We start from the raw sequence: 22,010 nt of genomic DNA, 5'->3' as shown, positions 1-22,010 counted from the left end.
AAGGGGCTGTAGTAGTCAGATGCAGTGTGAGTTGGGCGGTGGCTGAAGGCAGGGACACTAGTGGTCTGATCCTCAGCTTCAGAAGGTAGATCTAGGGACTTGGAGGGTTGCCACTGGTGGGGAAGGAGGCTGAGCTGGTACATAAGTTTGAGTGGGTCAGGGTAGGTGTAGCTGGACTCACCTCAATGTATGGCTTGGGCTCCAGAACTGATCTCCATTATGGAGTTGCTGTTAGGAGTAACTGAAGGAACTACGTTCCTGAGCTGGTCTGGGAACACCTCAGGATCCCCCTGAATCCCCAATAGCAAATACGGCTGGAGAGAAGGAAGTTTGGGCTTACCTCCTTAAGCAGCTCCCCCTATAACTTGACCCCAGATTAACGGAAACAGAATGAATGAATGAATGAATGAATTTTTTCATTCAAAAGTAGTGCTTTTCTGAGAAGTATTGATTTAATAGAACAAAAATACACTCTGGCAGCATGCAGCACCTGAACAGCAGACAGATGGTAGAACTTAGCAAATTAGCCACATGCCAACCAGAACAACTGCCTGAGGGGTAACAAACAGAGAGAGTGTGTACATAGATTGGAGGTAAAGTGAAATTTCCAGCTGTTTGCCATATCAAGTTTGACATCAGCACCTTATCCGCTTTCCACCAGAGAACCTTCCGATTGACACTCATCACCAACAAACACATGTAGATTTATAGGCTCTGAAATGCCTGGAGACTTTTTCTTCACTCCTATTCCACATATAGAAAAGCTTTTTGCAGACATAAAGACAAAAAAAAAAAAAAAAAAACTATTATAACCTTTTATTGGTTTTATGCACACACATCTTACTCATCCAGTCTTATACCATTTGCTGTGATCTCATTTAGGACCATAAAATTAGGGGTTTGTCAAGAAAAACAACTTTCGTCAGTTTTTTGTTTCTTTCAAAATAAATGCCACTCATACACTTTAGACAACCATATCATTGCATACACATCTGATTGTAAAAACACTTCACTGCCACACAATAAGTAATGCTATCAGGACCACTGAGCCCACATTCTTCTCACAAAAAAGTCCACAGCTCGACAGCCCCCATGAAAAATATTCTTCACTTGGCATACCTCCAAAAAACACACACAGCAGCAAGAATCAACATGTTCGGCTCACAAATGCCTGCATAGTATAGAAGCATGTCCTGATAACAACACTATTAAAAGCATTAATAGATAGACAGGTTTTCATGTACACCATTTTATTTGTTGTTCTTACCACAAACGTGTGCTGATGCGTTGTCACCAGACACCCTCTTGCATAACTGTTTAAAGCAGTGCATAACTAGACTTATTGCTGCTTCTACATCGTTTCTGCTCAGGCACGGACCTGCCCCTCCCATCATAACTTTAGCACAGTTGTGTGCTGCAGGAAGATGTGAATGCCGGGGGCCTTGCTCATGCCCGTTTACTCACCCGTTTTCCTGCTCTGCCACAGCAGCTTGTAAAAGTTATGGCGAGTGTGAAAATTAAAGAGATACATGCTGCTTTTATGAGCTTTCGCTCTCTTCCTTTCTCTTTTGGGTCCCCCTTTAGCCTGTCCTTTGCTCTTTCAATCCCCTGCTCTGATGGTAAAAGAAGTTTGTGACGCATCCTTTGGCTTGGATATTTATTACAATTCTCCTTTTTTTATGTTCTACTGTCTCCTACCTCTTGTCCTTGCAGACATGGTCAACAGTTAAGAGAATTCTGTCTTGATTCTTTGATCCCTTTTCAACAGAACAATAAACCAAGATGATGTACTCTAAAATTCTAAACCTAGATGAAAACTGACCATGTGATAAGCTGTTCTAAATGATGTGAAAAGATCTCAAAGAGTCGCGCTTTACCCTAGAGAATCAGAAAGATGTAGACAGATGTTGATCAGCCAGAGACATGGTCAGTAAAATGGATATACCATTACTCTTAGCATATACTGTCAACCACCATTCATAAATCATCATTGGAATCACCAGCCATTCATAGTTAGTCCAGCTTATTATTTACAGTTTTTCCAGGGTATGGGATTGCTGAAGGTCTCCGGAGATAATGACAATGTTAGTTGCATGCATAAACCCTGCAATCGGATCTGGCTCCATGCTGCCTAGCATTACTGCGATGTACATCTAAGCAGTGAAAGGACCAAGTAATGCCAAGTCTGTCAAGCAGGAGCCTAAAAGACATTTCCTTTCCATGAGCAAGGCAAGCTCACTAGCTATCACGCTTCAGCTTTTTATAGCCGTCCAACCGAAGTGACAGATTTTTAACCATCGATACCACTCAGCAGGGGCTCAAGTGTAAGTGACCTTGAATGCAGTGGCATCTAAACATGCATGTATGGAGTTTTGCATGCATTACAGTTTAAGTCCAGTGGGTGCTGTCTAAGCCAGGCTTCTTTTAAAGCCTCCTTACTGGTTCTTTCAGTTTATACAGCAATGAGACAGGAGTTTGGAAAAAAATGGCCTGAGAAGTTCTGTCAAGCAACACCAGTTTGATTAATTGATTTGAACTGACACTTATGCGGAACAGCAACAACATAATTAGGCTAATCATGTGGTTTCATTGTTTTACACTGGCCAAACATAATTTGGCTAATGTAAGATGCTGAAATTACATTTCCAAGATGTCGCTTTTCTTTTCGTGAGTTCAGAAAGCAAAACGCTGATCATGTGGAGGAAGTTTTTGTTCTGACTTAGTTTAGTTACTCAATAAGGGTCGATACTTTGTTAGAGATTGGATTACTGTTTACTGATTACCCTTTTTGCTTAGAGATAGTACCAGTTTTTTCATTTGGTTACAAAGGAATACTGCTGAGTTTGCTGATAAATATTCTGATAAACCTTTGTTGACAAGTAGGAAGGAGGTTATACAAACTCCCTGCATTTATCTAGAAAAAGTTATTTAGTTTTCAGTTTCCTTAGTTATTATCACCACTTCTGACTGATTTACAGTTATGAGCCAGGAAATTCTTTTTTTAATGCTTTTGTCGAGCTAGATTTACTTTAGTGGCTGTTTCTTATTATGTTTGCTAAAATGAGATTGTTTGTGTTATACTATACAGTAGTAGCTATATCGTAGTGTCAGCCCTTAAACTATTTACCATTTAACTTTCTGTTGGGTCTTTTGGTCAGATTACTGTTGAAATGGTTGCACAGAGTTACTTGAACCATTTTGGTTGGTGGTGGAAGCCAGGCTGTTGTCAGCCTGTAAAAGTTTAGTAGGCCTCTCTTTATAGGGCTGCACTGAGAACTGGGACTGTCCTTGTTCTGGTCAGAAATTGTTTTTGTCACACTTTCAATGCTAGAAGAAGAATGGAAAATGACTAATTCAATCTGTTCCACACCTTGAAGCTGTTTTATTATATGTATGCACACAAAGAGTTAATCACATAGTGTTTACTCAAAAAAGGAAAAAAAAAAAAGTATATGTATGAATTATACTGTCTGCCAGCAGTACCAGAAAACATCCAGGGCACACTTAAGAGGTAGCAAGAGGGTAGAAAGGCCCTTTGAGAAACATTAACAGCCTACAGTAGGCTCCCAGACTCTGCAAGCGTGTGCACAGTTTTTATGGTCCAACTACCGATGTTTCCCTGCCATATTACCAAAGAGCCAAAACCTTTTTAGGACCTTATAACATCTGGCAGCAGCAAAGATACATAAATGGTGAGATCAGCGTCCAGCTTTTAAATAGTCTAGGTCTTCTAATGTTACTGGAGGAAGAGTAATAGGCAGACGAATAATTAGGTGTGGATTACAGCAGCGACATCATTATGGTTTCTGCTGAACATACAGATGGATTTTGGCCATATTACCATGTCTTTTTATCTTTCGTCTCTGTAGTCTTCAGTTTGTCTCACTCTTAATTTAAGTAAAACGACTTTTTGTCTTTTCAGACCTTAACTTTGTTCAAATGTTTTCAATTAACCCTTCTTTTTAAGTCAAGCTCATTTTGATAGTTTTGTTAAAAATTATAAATCATTTTGGGTTCAATTCGATTTTTTTTTTTTATGTGAAATCAGTTGATTGAAACACTACACAACACTTGTACCCATAAATTAAGGATGTGAGCCTGCTTAAAAACATTCTCTATATGTCATTATATTTCTAGAGAAAAATGATGGAAACATGGTCTCTGTACCACACTGTCAGCACAAAAGGTGCTCAGATGCTATTTTTGTCCATTTTCTGCACAAATGCTTAGATGACGAAGCAAATTAACTGTTCAGGTCACAGAGATAATGAAGCATTGGAGCGCTTTATGCAAGTCAGAAAACAGGTTGCAGTTACAAACCTTTCTCATGTACATTAATAAAAACTGCCACTTTTTTTTTTTTTTTTTTTTCAAATACAGTATTTTACCGCTACACACATGCAATTATACATTTTTTTAAGTAATGATATTTTCCTTTGTATTTATTTTAATGTAATCTATAAAATATTTATAAAATACTGTGTTTTCATAAAAATTCTACAGAACTATAGCGTCATCATTTTCTTTTCCTGTTCACGACTCAGGCAAACTTGGGTAATTACAATGTATGCATTTATGTTCAGTTCTCTAATATATTTATGTATTCTTCATGAGTAAGTAATGTGCAGTATGACTCTCAAATGTTCACGGCACTGTTCCCTTATCCATCCTCAATAATGAATATGCAAGAAAACTGCTTGTAAATGTGTCCGCTGTGGTGACCAGTGTGTATAAAAGGATTAATTAAAGGATGAATGAAGCCCTAATTCAGCACAGTCACTCGTTGTGGACCAGTGGTGAAGTCTACATGGTTATTGTACCGGGTCAGTGGCTAATGCTACCAACTCTACAAATGCCGCTAAACAAACATGGGTTATTTTGCACTTTATTCATTAATGGTGCAAGTCCAACATTATCATCATGACAGTTTTTCTCAGCACCGGTCTCCAGGGTGTTGTGATGGGATTTTCTCTTTGTGTAAATTTCTGAAATGGTGAACATTACGTGTCTTGTGAGCTGTCACAAATAAACTCAAATAAGCATGAGGCTTAGAGAAATGGGTCAAACATTAGAAGTACACTGCTTATCCAGGGGGCCTTATGAAAATCCCTTATCGTGTAAAAAGGGCATGTCAAATTTTCCAACTGGGGTCAGCAAGAGTATTTGTGTTTGGCTACCTTTTACTATTATTGGCGGAGAGACTCATTCTCTGGTTTCAGTTGGGAAGTAAATGCCCAGACGGGGTCATTTTATCCTTTTGGAAATGCTGGACGAAAGGTCTGCGTTTGCAGCCATGACCAGTAGGGTAATGATTTTTCAGTAATTCTTATTAGTGATCAACTTTATATATTAGATGCCATAAATCCCTTTCACCAAATCATAAGAAGAAAATGAAAATGAAGGAGGTCGTCTGTCAGCATACTCTATTAGAGATGCGCCACACAGACAAAAAAATAAACAAAGAGCTAGATTTGGCAGCAGAGATAACCATCAAAGATAGGAAAAAGTCAGTGCATGCATGCAATGGAGAGCTGGGGCTGCACCTCTGAGACATTTCAAGTGAGTGCATGTGCAGAGAAGATGAAAATCATTTTGTTAGCCTCAGCTGATGTGTTTCGTCTTTCATGTTCCCCTGCAGATTTCAAAACTGTAGCTCCTGTCTTTAATTCGGAGTGCCGTCATAAATCACAGCTTTGCAGCTCCAGCTTTTAAAGTGACGATTTGCACAAGTGCTGAGTAAAGTTTCCAATCTAGTGAAGAAGTAATAATAAAAGGAGATGCGTCCTTAGTGGATAAGTGCACTGAAAAAGTAAGCATAGCAGATATACAAAAGAAATAGAAAATGAAAGGAAAGGAAGCATAAAAGGTGTTTGGAGAATCTTGTAACAAAGTGAAGTTATAACAGCCTGCCTTCAACGGCAGTATTTTAAACTCATTTTACAGTGCAGAAGTGCAAGTTTTCAAATGTATGTTTTTGAAATATCCTTTACACAGTTTTTTCACTACCTTTTTATAGCCAGCACCCCCCCCCCCCCCCCCCCCCCCCCCCCATCTTCCTTTATGCAACTATACATACATCAGGTTTGCCCCATCAGCTGAAATCATTGCAAAACAAACATTGCAATCTCCGCTTGTTATATTTCACTTTAAATTAAATTACTTAAGAAATGGCGTTACTTCATCGCTTTGTCATGAAGAGGAACAAGAAAACTTGGCTCTACACTGAAATCACAACTAAATATAATGACAGATGTTGAATTACCATGAAACAAAGCACCTAGAAAGCGCAACACAATACTTTTTTTTTTTTTTTAATATCTTAAATGTGATGAAATAAACTGAGAGCTTGAAAAATGAGCCCGATGTTCTCAACAGTGTTTCTGCTTTTCTTTGCTTATTATTTTTTTGCTGTGTTATTCTTGGGACAGATACAAGTAAAGTGAGCCAAGAGAGCTTATAAAGCAGGAGTTATATGCTGTGGAGGGGAAAAAATCTCTTTGGGTGAGCTGGATTTATAGTTTGGTGCGTTTAACCTCTACGTATGGATTATCAGATCCAGTGCAGACCAGTTTACCATTTAATGAACTGTAAAACTTTACCTCTTGATCCGATGAGGAGGTAAAATAAGACATGGGAAAAGTTAAATAGTCTGGGTGACAGTCATGTGATGACTTATATAGCCTATTGGGATATAGCATCCTAAAGCCCCTGACCATATTAGTTGGTAAACAAAACCGATTACACTTGATTTTTCACTCATTTCTACCTCATATTTTCCAATATTTTCTCTACAAAATTCCCTGTGTTTTAACGGCTCTTGCTGTCCGCCTGCCTTGGTTGTCTTCTGACTTCTCCCCGACTGCTGCATGCTTCAAAGACGAGGGCATCAAAGGCTTTGGCCCTTAGTGGCCTCCTCCTCTCATCTCCAGTGCTTTCCTTCTTCTGTCTGTATGTCTCTGCTGTTCCAGCTTTGTTGTTCCTCCCCTCATGTGTAAGTGATTAGACGACAGGGCTGAAGGAAAACACAGGCTTTGTTTTCCAGGGAGTGAGCACGCTCAGAATTCCTGTGGATTTATAGCAGTGAAGATCTCTCAGATCGTAACTGGTTAAATGTTTCTCTGGAGAAGCTGCTATCTGCTAACACCATCCAGGTCACTCCCTTGCCTCTGTTTGCCTTTCCTGCTTGTCCACCATAATGCTTTCTTTTCTTCATTTTTATCTCCCCTCCTCATCATGAATCGAATTTTCCTCTTCTTTCTTCTCTATTAGACCTGGAAGATGACACAAAGCTCCATTCATAGTGTGATTGACTGCTCATTTTCTCTTTTCTGCCCAGCTGTCTTGCCTCACTGTCACTAGTTCTAATGAAAGGTCAGATGGTCATGGCTGGTATAGTTAGTTCTTTGGAGTCTTTATAGGCAGTGATTCGGTTTTGTCATCTGCTCTGTGAAGAAAAAAAAAAGAGTATCGAGGGTCCTGCTGTTTAATGATTTGTCTGTACTGTGACCTTGACAGAAACTGGATTCCCAGTCCAGCTGGCCTGATGAATGTTTTAGGGTTATAATGGAGCCTACCAGCTAAAGTCTTATGGCACTGAAGGGAAAACAAGGACATTACTAAAATCACACACGATGTTTGGTGAACATTTACTAATGCTAAATGTTTGTGCCAAGGAATCATGTTAAAAATGTGAAAATATTTCACTGGAAATTTTATGTTCATATACATTTTCCATGCTATCAGTGGAGAAAAGGATGTTTGTGGATGCATCCAACAGGCCAACAAGCTGACATTACCATGATGTCAATGGGACTAAAAATGTTTAGGATAAGCAACCCGTTGAGGAGCATTGCATTCTTTAAAGTGTCAGGAAAAAAGAAAACTTTTTTTAAAATCATACAGCATGATTTAGAAAATGCCACCATTGGCACACAATCCATCCTACTTATCAGTCCTCCAAAAGGAAAGTGTTCCCAGAATAGTACATTTCTAGCATGGATCATAGAGCCGCTCTGGCATGCTTGTGTGTTGACTGTAGAGTAATGAAAGAATGTTGAAGGGCTCAAGTTCAAATCACATTTTATCAAACAAAGAGGAGCGTTTGGAGAAAACTCTGAAACCTGCAAGTGATTTCAGTCAAGTGAGGCTGACACTACAGCGTGGAGCATGTTAGCGTACATATTTTGGAGTTTGTTTGTCATTGTGTGCAGCGCATGTGGAGGAATAACAGATCTGTTATCAAAAAGAAATGTGTGTGACTGAACTCGTGTTTGCATCTTTACACATGCTTGTTTCACAGTCATTTTTCAGCTTTTTTTTTTATTTTATTTTTTTTTTATAAAACTTGATTTGTGTGTGAGTGTGAGCATGCACCCATGCAAAAATAAACACACAACATGTATATGCTATCCTGGTCTGGTCTACGTTGAGTTACAGCTGGAGCTTTTGGCTGGTGATATGTGACATGTAAACTGTTTTCAGTTTAATTCTGTTCAGCTTCGCCTCCACATGTGGAAGCAATGCTGTGACCTACCAGCTTATTCCAAACATTCTGTAGATGGGGCTTAATGGTGTGCAGAGCCCTGGAAGCTTTGACTTCACACATATTTCTTAAGTTTTTACTTTCAGTGATTTCAGGTAAGAAACAGAAGGTAAAAGTGTTTCTTTATGATTTATTAGAGAAGAAAATCACATCACATAAAAGAGGAGTATTGTTTTTTAAGTTTACTGTGTTTTAAAATGTCATTTATTTAACCACGGCAGCGTATCTTTCCATACAGTTAAATCTGTTGTTTTATATCAGGCTTTTATGGACAGTTATAATCCTCTTTGTTCATATAAATGAATAAAAATAATCAGTGTGTCTGGAGTATAAGTGCACGTTAGTCTTTTATACCATGCAGGATAATGGTGTGACCCTGTATTTCTCAGTCATGGGACTGGTTGTCACAGCAGTACATCCAAAAGGTCACACTGACTGTGGATCAGGTGTATTTACTACAAACAAGCTCTGACATCTGACTTTTATTTATGTCAGATATCATGCCAACTATGGTGACACGCTGCAAGGTCACCGTGATAAAGAAAGTTTGGACAATCAGTATAATTTCCAAAAGCCAGCCATTCAAATTATGTGGACGATCAACTCCTTGAAAATAATCAATTAAGTCCCTGCTAGTAGACACAATTTCCTTTCTTCTTCTTACCTTAATAAAGAAAATTAATTTTTTTAATGTAATATCAAGCCTTAGATTAACATAAAAGGACTTTATATCTGTTTAACATTGTTGGTTTTTTATTTAAATTTTAACCTTTTACCTTAAACCTCTGATGAGCTTCTAATTGCTATAAATATGGAATGATACATGATAGCCACAAAGGAAGTTTAACAACAGAGCACAAGCATAGATAACAGAAAGCAATGGGGTTTTTTTTTTCCTGCCTTTTTTCTATATTTGTGCTTTGACGGTAAGTATGTTTTTCTGACTTTATGTTCTGAATGCTGATGAAATGGTGAGCCTAGATGGGCTCATTCTCATACCCAGCTGCAAAATGCACTCTCCATTTCAAACTGTCATTCCTTCTTACTCTAAAGTAAACAGGATGAGACTAAGAATTAACTTTATGGACTGCAGTGTTGCTGTGCATTTTTGGAGTCGCTGAGAGACTTTGAGGGGATGTAAATGTAGTTAATACTGCTCGTTCTGACTGGTTGTTTCCCTGTTGTTCTGCATAATTCCACCTGATGTACTTTAACATCTCCGGCATGTACTAAAAAGTTCCTTTCTCGCACAGGCATCAGGGTGGTTACAGAATATTTCTGAATAGCTAGACAGAAACTAATCTTTATTATTCCTGACTGATTTAAAGATTGATTGTTTAACTTAATCATTAAGTGCATGTTGTGCCTCCAGTTTCATTGCTGAACCACGAAGGGTGATGTACTTTAATATTTTATGTCTAGAGGATCTCGCTTTGATTTGAAAGGGAATCTGAAACTTTTCCAGTCATTTTGAAGTCTTTGAAACATTACAAGTCAGGTTTAAGTTTCTTTTCTTTGTCTGAACCTTCAGTGCAGTCAGCTGACGAAGCAAAATCCTGACAGACAGGAAAAAGAGCTGAACACTTCCACACCTTTACTCTTACTGACAGCTACTAGAACCACTGACTTTTAACACCTTTGCATTTCATTGCGGATGACTTAAGTCTTGTATACAGCAGTGTATTTAAGCACTTTGCATGGCCTTGATAAAATGACAAAGTGGTGAAAGGTCCAGCTAAGCTACAGGTTACTGAAGTAAACCAGATACTTTCTTCTTGCTTCTCAACTTGAATTAAATATGCTAGGAGGCTATGTTGTGACTGGATGAGACTGTGGATTGTCTCCAACCAGACAATAAACATTGTACTTATTTTTAACCTAAAATGGCCATATGATCCACCAGGTTTTCTGCCTGCCTGCTTCCCTGTACTTTGCTATGACTTGGCTTGCAGAAAGTGAACCTAGCGTCCCTTCTTTGCACACATACTGGAGAAAAGTACACCCACTTTCTAAATTGGGAACTGACCCGTTGTGTTGGAGTCTGGTGATTGTCAGCAGTGGCTGCTCAATTCAAAAGGCTTCATACTCTATAATACCAGGCAGACAGATGGAGCTAACAGAGCCCATCCACCAGATGTGAACTATGACACACTCATAGCTGTCTGTGCTGTCTGTCTGTAGCCTCCAGCCACACACTGTCAAATACACACTGATGTGAAACTGTAGAATTAATAGTGCGCCACTCTGCCACATCATAGAAAAAACAAATCCTCTTTAAAGTTGAAGACAGAGATCGATTTGCAAAGTTCTTCTTCTCTCCTTCATCTTCTCCAAGGTTTATCCCCAAACTGAACTCTTCTAGCTCACACATCAGTTTAATGCCTTTAATAAAACGCTTTAAAAGCCAATGAAATCATTCTGATGTAGTATCATCAAAGGCTTGAATAAAGTTAAGCGATCTGGCTTTGTACACATTTTATCACCATCAGCATTTCTGTAATCTTTAAATCCATGCATATCGTTTTGATCCAAACTATTTTTGCGTCCACATTTGTCAGTGTGCATCACACACGGGTGGATTTTCAGTAGCCTAGCAGCCCATCGCTCAACCTCTGTTTCTCTTTGCCTTTTGAAGAGGAGGGAGGATTGTTTATGTTAGCATGAACCGGACCTAAGCCCATCATGGCTTTTATTGCTTTGAAAAGGACCCAGGACACTGCGTAATGTGTTTAAAAGAGAAACGCAGTGTAAAGTATACCGAACGCTGGTCGGGCAGACTTTGAAAATGGGGAGCCCTGCAGAGGTAATGAAGTAAAACTACATCAGTTGTTTTTCTCCTGAGCAAAAAGGAGCTGCAACAAAGAATAACTGACAAAACAAAAAAAACAGGACAACACCAGAATTTAACTGCAGAACCCAGAAATATTTCCATATTCTTTTACCGCTTCCATCACAGTCTCTCCTCTTTTCCTTCTCCTCCTCACTTGTTTTATTGAGGAAAGCTTCACCCAGGCGCTTGATCTTACCGCTGCTTTGACCTTAGGATGGAGGGAGGGATGGAGGAGGGCTTTAAGGCTGCATGTGTCCCCAATTACACCAGTGAGATGGCAGGGTAATTCACTGCTTCACTCAGTGACTGCTGGATGAGCCTAATCAAGGCCAGAATCCCCGAGCACACTGCCAATTCTGACACACAGGCACAGCACATGCATGGACTCTGTCAGACACACACACAGACACACACAGCCTCCACACAGCTCACCACTTTTAAAGACTTATATAGTGCACATTTTCTCACTCCACCCTTTCTCCTTCCCTCCACAGCAGGATCATAAAATCAATAGTAAATACTTCATGTGACATTGGGATTCAAATGTGCTGATGTGTTCTTATCAGCAGTAAACCCTTCTGCATGTGGAAGTAGCCTCCATGTGCTGGATTCTCCCTGCTCTCAGTCTCTTCCAACAATGTTTCAAATGAATAATCAGTGTTTTAAATAGCTGTGAATATCCAGCCACCACATATGTTACATTTTACTTCACTATGGTGGTGTTGTTTAGTTGACTCAAAGTGCAATGAACAGAATTCCTGAGTGTGATCACTTATAATAAATAAGGTTGGCTTACAGATTAGCTGATGTTTTCATCTTGTAAGTGAAGATTACAGCTAAACAAAATGGTAAAATTTCAGGGTCAAAGGTCAGGCATACTGGTGCGAAGTAAGGAGGGGAAATGATTTTTTCTGTCAGACTGCAGAACAGACTTCATCCCTGCAAGCTGGACAGGAAATGAGACATTACAATAGACATCTTTGTTCCTGTACTGCTACTTTTGTTCTTTGTTCACGACTATCTGTCCATCCTCCTTTTCATCTTCTGGGGTGGAGGGGGATGTGTCATGACGTATGTGTCTGAGAGAATTGAGTTTATAAGAAGTGAGGTGAGACGGTGTTTTAAGAAGCAAGGTGGGATGCTTTAGAAATCTTGCAAATTCAGCCCCTGCACCAGTCTGGAAATGAAATGGAAATTACAACAGGCTCAGAAAACAGAGTAAGAACACCAAAGAGACCCAAGTTGGTGAGTTATCCCCACATTTCCATGCTTGCCCAAATCAAATCCAGACTTTGTAAATCCCTCATCATTTCAGTCTGCAATCATGTGTTTGGATGGAAGCGTATTTATCATCAGTGTGTGTAACTCCAGCCAATAAAAAAAAATTACAAGTCTTCCACCCAGCACTTGTTTGTTTTGGCCACACATCAAATTTTATTGTCTTAGACCAGGGGTGCCCAAAGTTGGTTGCTGAGGGCTGCTTTCCTGCAAGTTTTCTTTGTTTCCCTGTTCCAACAAAACCTGGCTTTTATTACACGGATCCAACAGCCAATGAAGTTCTGCAGAGTCAGGTGTGGTGGAACAGGGATATATGGAAAACCTGCAGGATTGTGGCCTCCAAGGACCAGTAGCTGGGCACCCTTGTTCTTAGTGGTTAATTCAGATCAGTTAAGGTAGAAAAACTCTTTTGCACTCTATCACCAAAGACAGAAAGCTCTGTAAAATCACGCATGTCACACTACAATCTATCCATTTCTATTGTTATATTTGAAATGATTTGGTGACTAAAAGTATTCTTCATTTTTTCCCCCTTTTTCATAGTATTTTTCTCTGTTGTTCTCTGCTCCCCTAGAGGTGTCTTTTTCCATACCAGGTTGCCATCAATCATTCTTCAATTGTGTCATCGCTCTGTGTCCTTATGAAATACTTTTCCTCCTGTGCAGCTTTTCAGGATTTTCCCCTCTTCATCCTTCTCATCCTGCACTGATGGTTGCCAAAATCAAGTTGAAGAGTTTTTGAGTCAGTGATTCCATTCTGAGTTTCCCACATTGCCAAGTTTACACTACGTAATCCCCACAGCTCAATCATTTCCTTACTCCTGACATTTCTCCTCTTCTTCATTCACATCTTGTAGTTCTGTTTTTTTAAATGCACCAAGCAGATCTAAGTAGGTGTCCCCTCTTTGTCATCTTCCTTCCTTTCTCATACACAAAGAATGTGCAAAAAGAAAATGTTAAAAAAAAACTGGTGAAAGATGAAAAGGTGATTGATCAAATTAAAACGCTTTATGACACACCTGTTTAGCCTTTAGATTCATCTTCCTACATATTTGTGTATAATTTTCCATTTTAGTTTAATTTTGGTGTCAAACTTTAATTGAACTCCTTTTATAAAACTGGCTGAATATAAGTGACACGTTCAGGTATTAAAACAGAGATCACTGCTCTATTTTCCAGCCCGGTTGACTTCACAAGTTCTGCATTTTCTCTTGTCAAGTTTTACATCCAGCAGCAACGCCAGCTATTGAGCCTTATTCAGTGTACCTGCAAACTGAATTCGATTATTTGCTTTCAAGTTAATTTTGCTTTTGTAGAGTTTTTAAATTAGCTTTTTATAATGCAAGTCCTAAATTATTACATGAAACCTATTTAACACCATGTACGCAACATGATACATTAACTTTTAACTGTTTTTTTTTCTCTCTGCTAGTAATTCTGTTCGTATTTGCTTTCGATCATTTCAGCCATGTCTCTGTTGCAGTAATTTATATTTTTTGTGATTGTGCAGTTGATGTGATGGTAATTGCTTTTCTCTCAGAAATGGAAAACATTTTGAATATGTTCTCTCGCTGGCTTATTTTCAGTTTTCTGTTTGGAGAGAAAGATCTCTCATAACTCTTTCCCACTACTCGTCCCGTCCGTCCTCCTCCTCAGTTTTCATGTCTTCCTCATTAGCTGGCCGTCTCTTTGTCCAAACAAGTGGAAGAATGCTTGTGCTTATTTTTGTAACCTGTGACAAGGAGAAGTTTCCTGGAGCATACCCCTGCGTGATTGACAGGGAAGCATGCTGGAAACACTCAGAAGTTCTCCGTTTCCCTCAGACCATCACTGTAGGCAGCCAAGTCTTGGTCTCTGATACAGGGCTACAAAGCCACAGAATTAGAATAACACAGGATGCTTTTACTGAGTGAATATTTCTTGCACGCTTGACATTTTTCACTCACTTTCATCTCGCCGTCTTAGTCTCTGCAGTCTATCTTCCTGCCTCTGTTCTCCCACTGCTTGTTCTTTTCATATCTCTGTCTCAATTTCCCTTCTGTCCCTTTCATATTTCTCTCTGGCTAGGAGTCAGATTTCTTGTGGCAGCATTTGTCCCTAAGCACCAGCAACTGAATGCTGAATCAGCCATGAGTCAATGGAGACATGATGTTTCACACCCAGTTTCTCAGAAGCATCCAAGAATTATTGAAACCAGTTCATCATTGCAGCTGTAGAACCCAGCAAACAGGCTGTGTGACACATGGAGCCCATCAGTAATCCAGTTCAGCACAGTAATTAAGAGAGAATTGACAAACCACTGGTTAAAGGGATGACGGTATTGATAGAAAATGTCTATAGAAATGTAAATGGTACTGCACCAGTTTTTGGAAGAAATACTGCTGAATAGATATTTAATTCTTTAAAAAATATGGCTCCCATATTAGCCCCAATTAACGCTTTTGGTTTTTTTTCGTAGACGTATGTATCTTGTAACCAACAATGTCAAGCAATTATTTCTTTAGGTTTAAGAAATGGCACATCTGTACAAACCAGCCTCATTCATCAGCTACTTTCTTAGATTTACGTAGCTCCTCTTCCTCTTAATCACAAAAGGTTTTTTTTTGTACTCAACTTTTAAGATATATACTCAAGACAGTTCTATAACCTATAAATGATTATTTCCTGTGTACGATTTGTAAAGATTGCTTTATAGAACTTAGGTATGATCTGAAGTCTGCTACATACTCCACAAAGTTCTCCTGGATGTAATTGAAGACAGTTCACTCACATCAGGCTTGCAGAACTTTTTTCTTGAGGGGCTCCAAGAAATGTGATTCGTCAGACATTTGAGGTGGGCGTGGTTAACACAGAAAAAACACAAAACAAACAGTTGCCACTTAAGTATTTTTCCTGATGCAAGTTCACCGATTGTCTTGATAAAGCAGCAGATCAACGTGGTGAGAAAAGACAGAAATTTATACAACATGAGGCATTTAAACATATGAACAAGGCTGCATGCAAAACCTGCACTGCCGTGGATGAAGGTAAATATAAAATAACAACATTCATTGCACATAAAGACGGAAATACCCCCCACAGCAGTCCCCCAGTTGCAGATAAAGCTTCTTGTGGGATATTAATGGACCAGACAAAAAAAATAATTCTTGTTCTTGCAGCCACAAGAGCAAGACCCTCTTCTCGCTTCTTGTCGAGTATGTAACAAGCTTAGGAATATATTGGAGAACTGTTGGCTTTTAACTGTATTTCTCTGTTAAAGTGAAAGCATCCATGGCCTTGCCCTCACAGATGACAGACTATCAGCACTCTGTCTAATAACTTTAATGTTTTCCAAATGACACCATCGCTATAATTGACGTGTCATTTGAACCAATCATCCAGAGCTTTCTTCAACAGCTTAAATACTCTTGTATCTCACTGATTTCACAGTCTGCCAATAGATTGCAGTCCTTATACCGCTTCAGACAAGAAATAATTTAGACCAGTAAGGAAATACCGACACAAGTATAGAATAGTTTTGGATTGGCGCCAGACTCTAGGCTGTAGTCCCATGATGTCTAAATCCAAGTCATGTTTGAAATCCAGCAGCATTATTCTCATGTTCCCAGAGTCCATCTGTTGGGGCCTCTCCTTTTGAATATGTCACCCTCAAGGAATCTGGCAATGCTGACAGATAACTTAAAGAGTATGTTGGTTTCCATGGCAACACTTGAGCACCCAATTTTTTTTTCACCAACACATGTACAGGCAGGTATGTTTCTTTTTTATACCATTAGCACTGTTGGCATACAAGACGTGCCATGAAGGAATAGCCACAGGCAAAACGCAGACAGTCAGACTGAACTTGGCTTTAGATCTTGAATCTTGCATTTAAGTCATTCCCACAGAATTCATATGATCATGGATGTAAAACATGAATCTACACCACCGTCCCAGTCCCATCATGACACGTAATACCCTTTTTGCAGAATGAGATGAGTTGCACTATGCGACACACTAACATGCAGGTGTGATGACTCTATTCACAGACACAGACAAACAGGCAGAAGAAGACCACTCCAGGGTCTCGGGGCTCAGTCTGTCTGCTTGGAAGTGATCCGGTTTTCCATACAGCGGAGTTCTTGCACTCACACTTGTACAAAACCTGTCAGGTGAAAACAGATGAGCTGCTCAGTAGGTGGCAACATACCGGTGCACATTCCTCACCAGTCTGCTTACAGCACTGGTAACTGGAGCTGAGAGGAGCCTCACTCAAAATGGACTCACCGGCTCTTTTAGATCACTGTGGTTTCCAGTGCATGTTTCTGCAGAAAGGGCAAGGCTTAACAGCAGGGCTTCACTCAAGCAAAACTTCCTTCATAATAAAACAGACATCAACACTGGGCAGTAGAATATTATTAAGTTCCAATTCGAACATGAGGTGAACTTGGATAATATCAAACCTTGTTGTCTGCAAGCTGTGTGCTTGCATGGACTTCCTTATTATATTTAAACTGACCCACACATTAGGGCTGTGACAATATGCTTTTGTCCCAATTCAATTCCATTTAAATTGCCATTCTCATGATTCTTCGATATTGCTGATTTTTATAGACTAAAGAAAAGAACAAAACTTTTTTTTACTAATAATTTTCTTTATTTCAATTAGGAAAAAACAACATAGTAGCCAGTAGGGGTGGGAAAATCGAATCGATAAATAGAATAGCAGGATTTTCTGCTTCACAATTTTAAAATCAATTTTGTTTTGTTAAAATAAATAAAAATAATGCAGTTATAATTTTTTTTGTCATTTTAATGTTTTTATTGATCTTTTTTACTTGTTGGGTATTAAAGCAGCAGAATGATTGCCTAGCTACTGTGTTGTTTCTTCCTAGTTGAAATCAAGAAAAATGACCTGCAAACAAACTTTTTTTTTTTTTTTTTTTTTTTTAGCCGACAAAAGTCAGCAATATTGAGGAATTGTGATCAAATTGGGACTAAAGCATATCATCACAGCCCTAGTAGCACTTGTTGACGTGAGTTAGAATCAGTTTTCAACGATGTGTTCAAATTTCTCCGAGGCCTCAAGTGTGACTTAGAACTTTTATAAAAAAAATATTATCAGTAATGTTATAGTGATGAAAACTATTTTAAAGGTATATATATGAAGTTATAATTTGAGAAGTTTTTGAAGCTGACTTTAACAAATAACATAAACTTGCAGTGTCTGATCAGGTCACACAATGATTCCAAATACTATATTTAATTTTGCAAAACACGTAACAGTTTAATTTAAATATTGATAAAGTGGAAGCAATTATCCCACTTTTTAAATAGTGTTTTTCTTTTTTTTGCAACCGGAGCTCCTCAGTTCTGTCTTCGTCTTGTCTTGCTCAAATACAGAAAGAGTCCAGTCATGCAGCCTCCTGTCATCCACACTGCTCACATCCCACTCCCCTCCCCACTCACACTGACTCCCGTCCGTGGTCTTATAAGGTTACAGAGCAAGACGCGCTAAGGCGATGCTGCAGTGAGTGAGTATGGGTGTGTGAGAGAGTTGGTTGTTCCTGTGTTCTCTGGGCCATGATGTTCTCAGGTGAACAATCCTGAACTGGGCCTGCTTTTATTACTCCTTCTTTACGCCTCAGTTGAGCCAAGGAACAAACACCTGCACACAGGTACAGCTATACAAGCATGCACACATGCAGAGGCACACATCCTCTTTCTTGCTCTACTGTCTTTTAAACCTGATGTCATTACAGCATAGGCAATATTATATGTTTTAGGATAGTTGGGATTCTCATCTGAATCCAATTCACCAGTTCCTCTTGTTCCATTTATTCAAGAACAACGTCTCAATGCAGAAGTTGGTCTCAAACCTCAGTTATCTTTATCTAAACCTATACAAGTCATTTAGATGTTTGATGAAGACCTTGTCGCTTGTTGAGGCATAATCAGGCCAAAGTAATATTTGCAGCCAGAGCAGTGCATTATTGCACTAACAATGCAAAGTAAGCTTTCCAACAGGCGCCAGGGAGTTTGGAAAACTGAGGAATTTCAAAGCATGCTGCCAACCTATGTTTGTGGTCATGATGGCTCTTAAAGAGGTGAGGGTATCCCACCACAGCTTCACTTAGTATTTCTTTACTGTAAGAATGCAAAGAAAAACACGGCAGGCTTTTCTTGGATAAGTTGCTTTCCATCATCTACCAACTGGTTTTGACAACTCTTCCATTTTACTAAACCGAGCAACTTTGCGGATGAAGCTTGATCCTGATAAGTAGCTACTAACCTACCTAGTATTTTCTTCTTGAAGTGCCTGTACTTTTCCAACAACTCACATAGCCATTATGTGCAACAAAACCATGCTTTGGATCAGTTTTATTCCAATGCTTGAGATTTTTAGTGTCAAACAAATTGCACATTCACCACAGTTTTATGATCTGACATCCTCGTCTGAGTTTAAATATTTTATACTACATTAGTTTTGAGGTTGTTTTTCATTGCTCCATACCCTCCAAACAGTCTGCGCCCAGAGTGTGTTCTGAGATTTCTGAGTGAAGCTTTGATGCCTGAATCAGATAAACTGGGAAACTCCTGCTTTAATCTAAACTTACGGCTGTTTTACAACATTTTGAGTAGTAATTACTTACATAATGACATGCTACAGTAGTATTTACGGTAAAACAGGAGGGGGTCAAACCAAAGAATAACTGAACCTGCAACTTCAGTGACTGATTTTTATTAGTTATTTTTTTGTCATCAGGTTCTAAAATGTCCAGGTCTTGCATGAGATTTTGTCTCTTAAATAAAAAAAAATCTCTTTTCTCTGCACTTTCATATTTTCCAAGCCATCTTCCCTCCATATATCCTTAGCTGTTCTGCTTCCCAGTGTATTTCTCCTTTACTTACTTTGCCTTTACTTCTCTCTTCACCCTTTTCTCTTTACAGCTCTTTTCTTCCTCTTGGCATAAAAAGTCTCAGATCTGTTTCCTTTCACCATGACCGTAACTTTCCACTTATTTTCCAGTCTACAGTCTAATTGTGCAAAGAAATTATTACAACTTGTACACTTTACAGTACTTAAACTGTTATTTTTACACACAAACTGAGACATTTGCCACTTGATTCACCTTTTGCAGAGCCTTTGTCTGCAGTGCTGCACTGCTGACATTTAGACTTTAAATTGATGTTTTTAAGTTGATGTTTTTAGATGAAAGTTAGAAGCAGGTGTGGTTTGAAGGGGATTTAGGAGGATTATAAATAAGCAGCATCTAAGTTTATAAGTTAGAAAAGAATTTGACAGAGATGGTAACTTCCTGGATGGGAAAAAAGCTGATCAAGACAAATTAGAGACTGAAATAATTATCATCCTTGAATTTTGATGCATATGGGTCTTTCGTCTTTTTAAGGCAGAAATATTGCACTGTGAAAATGTTGGGTTTGCAATCTTTCCAGATAACCCCAGAGTCAGGTCAGTTTTCCAGCTAATTGGCTTGGAAGAAGAGCTTGGGAGAAGCCCTAATAACAGAGCGGGAGAGCTCATACATAAATCTCACTCACCACACCAACCACCCTGGCTCCACACACAGCCCCCAGACCATGTAACACCACATTAGTTGCTTCAGTATGCATAACTGCTCAAATTGAACATTTCTGATTTGGTTCAGCTTCACCCTCTAAGGTTCTTCTTGTCTTTCTTTACTCTGCTTTTCTTTATTCATTTCCTTTTCCTCACTCTCAAGCCACCAAGTTTGAAACTCTGCTCTAATTTCCATGTGCTGCTGTTACAGTAAAGTCACACCAAATTCTCTGAGCTTTATGGTGGTTAAGCTCATATCTCCTCTTGATTTTTATCATCAGAAGCCAAATACAGCTGGATGGGGATCAGACGCCGCTCTCATGCAACTTTATGTGGAGATCTGATGTCCAGGCTTCTTAGAGTCAGCTCTATTTGAACCATTTACATCACTGTTTTGCAACTGGGGTGGTTGCCATCTGAAAAAGTTCAGATTTCAGTTTCTTTAAACATAGCATATGATCCATGAAGGGAAATTGATACAGCACCCACATTTTGGTGCTCATACAACAGTCCAGCAGAAATATGTTCACAGCCCCATTATCAAGGTTTTATTGCTAAGTCTTTGAAAGTATTGAAAGGGAAATTAGCATTAAGCCGGGACACTTGACACTTTAATAAAACCTCACTTCCTTTCTGCATTTGTCTTTAATGGGCTGAGAATGAATCAAATAATTCTGGGAAACTTGCTGATATGTGGCATGAAATGGCAGACACTAGAAATTGGTTTGGTTCTTGTCTGGAAGGAAACACATGCTTATTTAGAAATGTTTAATTTAGACATTTTAAGATGTTAGCATTTTAGGTGCTTAGTTTTTTGTGTGAACCTCTAATTTTAGGCATCGTAAGCCATTTGCAACGTACTGTAAGATGTTTAAATGCATTTGTATTTAAGCATTTCTTCAGCAGGTCACCAGAAATAGGACAACAAATCTCAAAATTACCCTGCAATTTATTGCAGATATTTCAGATGATTGTCTGGATGGAAGAGAGCAGATGGCCTAAATGCAGGGGAGAAAAGGCCATCAGCAGACTATGGGGGAAAACGAAAGGAGAACGGTCAACTTGAAAGGATGTTTGTGTTGGACTTGATGCTTTTTCTTAAACAGAATTATAAGCTTTGAAGTTTAAATTATTTTTTTTGAATGTAGATCAGTGACTCCCAACTTCCTTTACCTTCCCCATGCCATGCTCTCACCTGACTTCACTTGGCCAGCTTTGCTTTAGGGAAACTATTGAACTGAAACATCCCCTCTCTCGTGTCCTTTGTTACCACAGAGCTCTGAGTTTGAAAAATTAAACCCACTTTGGGACACAAACTTGGAGTAAAACACTGTCACGTTATAGAGACTTCCTGGATTACAGCCATTTATAACCCGTACAGCAACTCACTTTGTGAAAACTGGCGACATTAGAAATAAAAATTATTTATTAAGTAATGAAGCAACTTCCTGTTGCTGAGCTTCCAGACGTTCTCACAAACAGGTGCTGAGGCCTAAAGCGCTTCTCATTAACACAGCTCATTTCACAAGCACCACCGTGTTGCTGCTGCCATCCTGACATAGCACATGTGAAACGACACATTATCACCTAATTAGTGTGACCCTGTGTCAGACTTCTGGTCCTGTTCGCCTTCACACTTTCTTCCGACATACTGTACTGTTGCTGCACTTGCCACAGAGCTCTTCATGTTTTTAAATTAACATTTATAATATCTAAGACTTTTTTTTTTTTTACTTTATTGTGCAAAACAAGTCAAATATATCGTTGTAGATAACTACGTCGGTGCATATGCTTGCATTT

The 22,010-nt window shown here is 39.0% G+C and overlaps 1 protein-coding gene across 1 annotated transcript in view; it reads left to right on the top strand.

Annotated features, from left to right (window-relative positions):
* Window positions 1-22,010, top strand: part of ror1 (receptor tyrosine kinase-like orphan receptor 1) — a gene marked incomplete at both ends in the record, with an annotated part of 123,310 nt that overhangs the window by 60,777 nt on the left and 40,523 nt on the right. The window lies entirely within an intron of this gene.

This window comes from Telmatherina bonti, assembly GCF_933228915.1.
Source record: "Telmatherina bonti genome assembly, chromosome: 8".
NCBI lineage: Eukaryota > Metazoa > Chordata > Actinopteri > Atheriniformes > Telmatherinidae > Telmatherina > Telmatherina bonti.
Note: the sequence above shows the minus strand (reverse complement) of the source record. Positions and strands in the feature narration are given on the sequence as shown.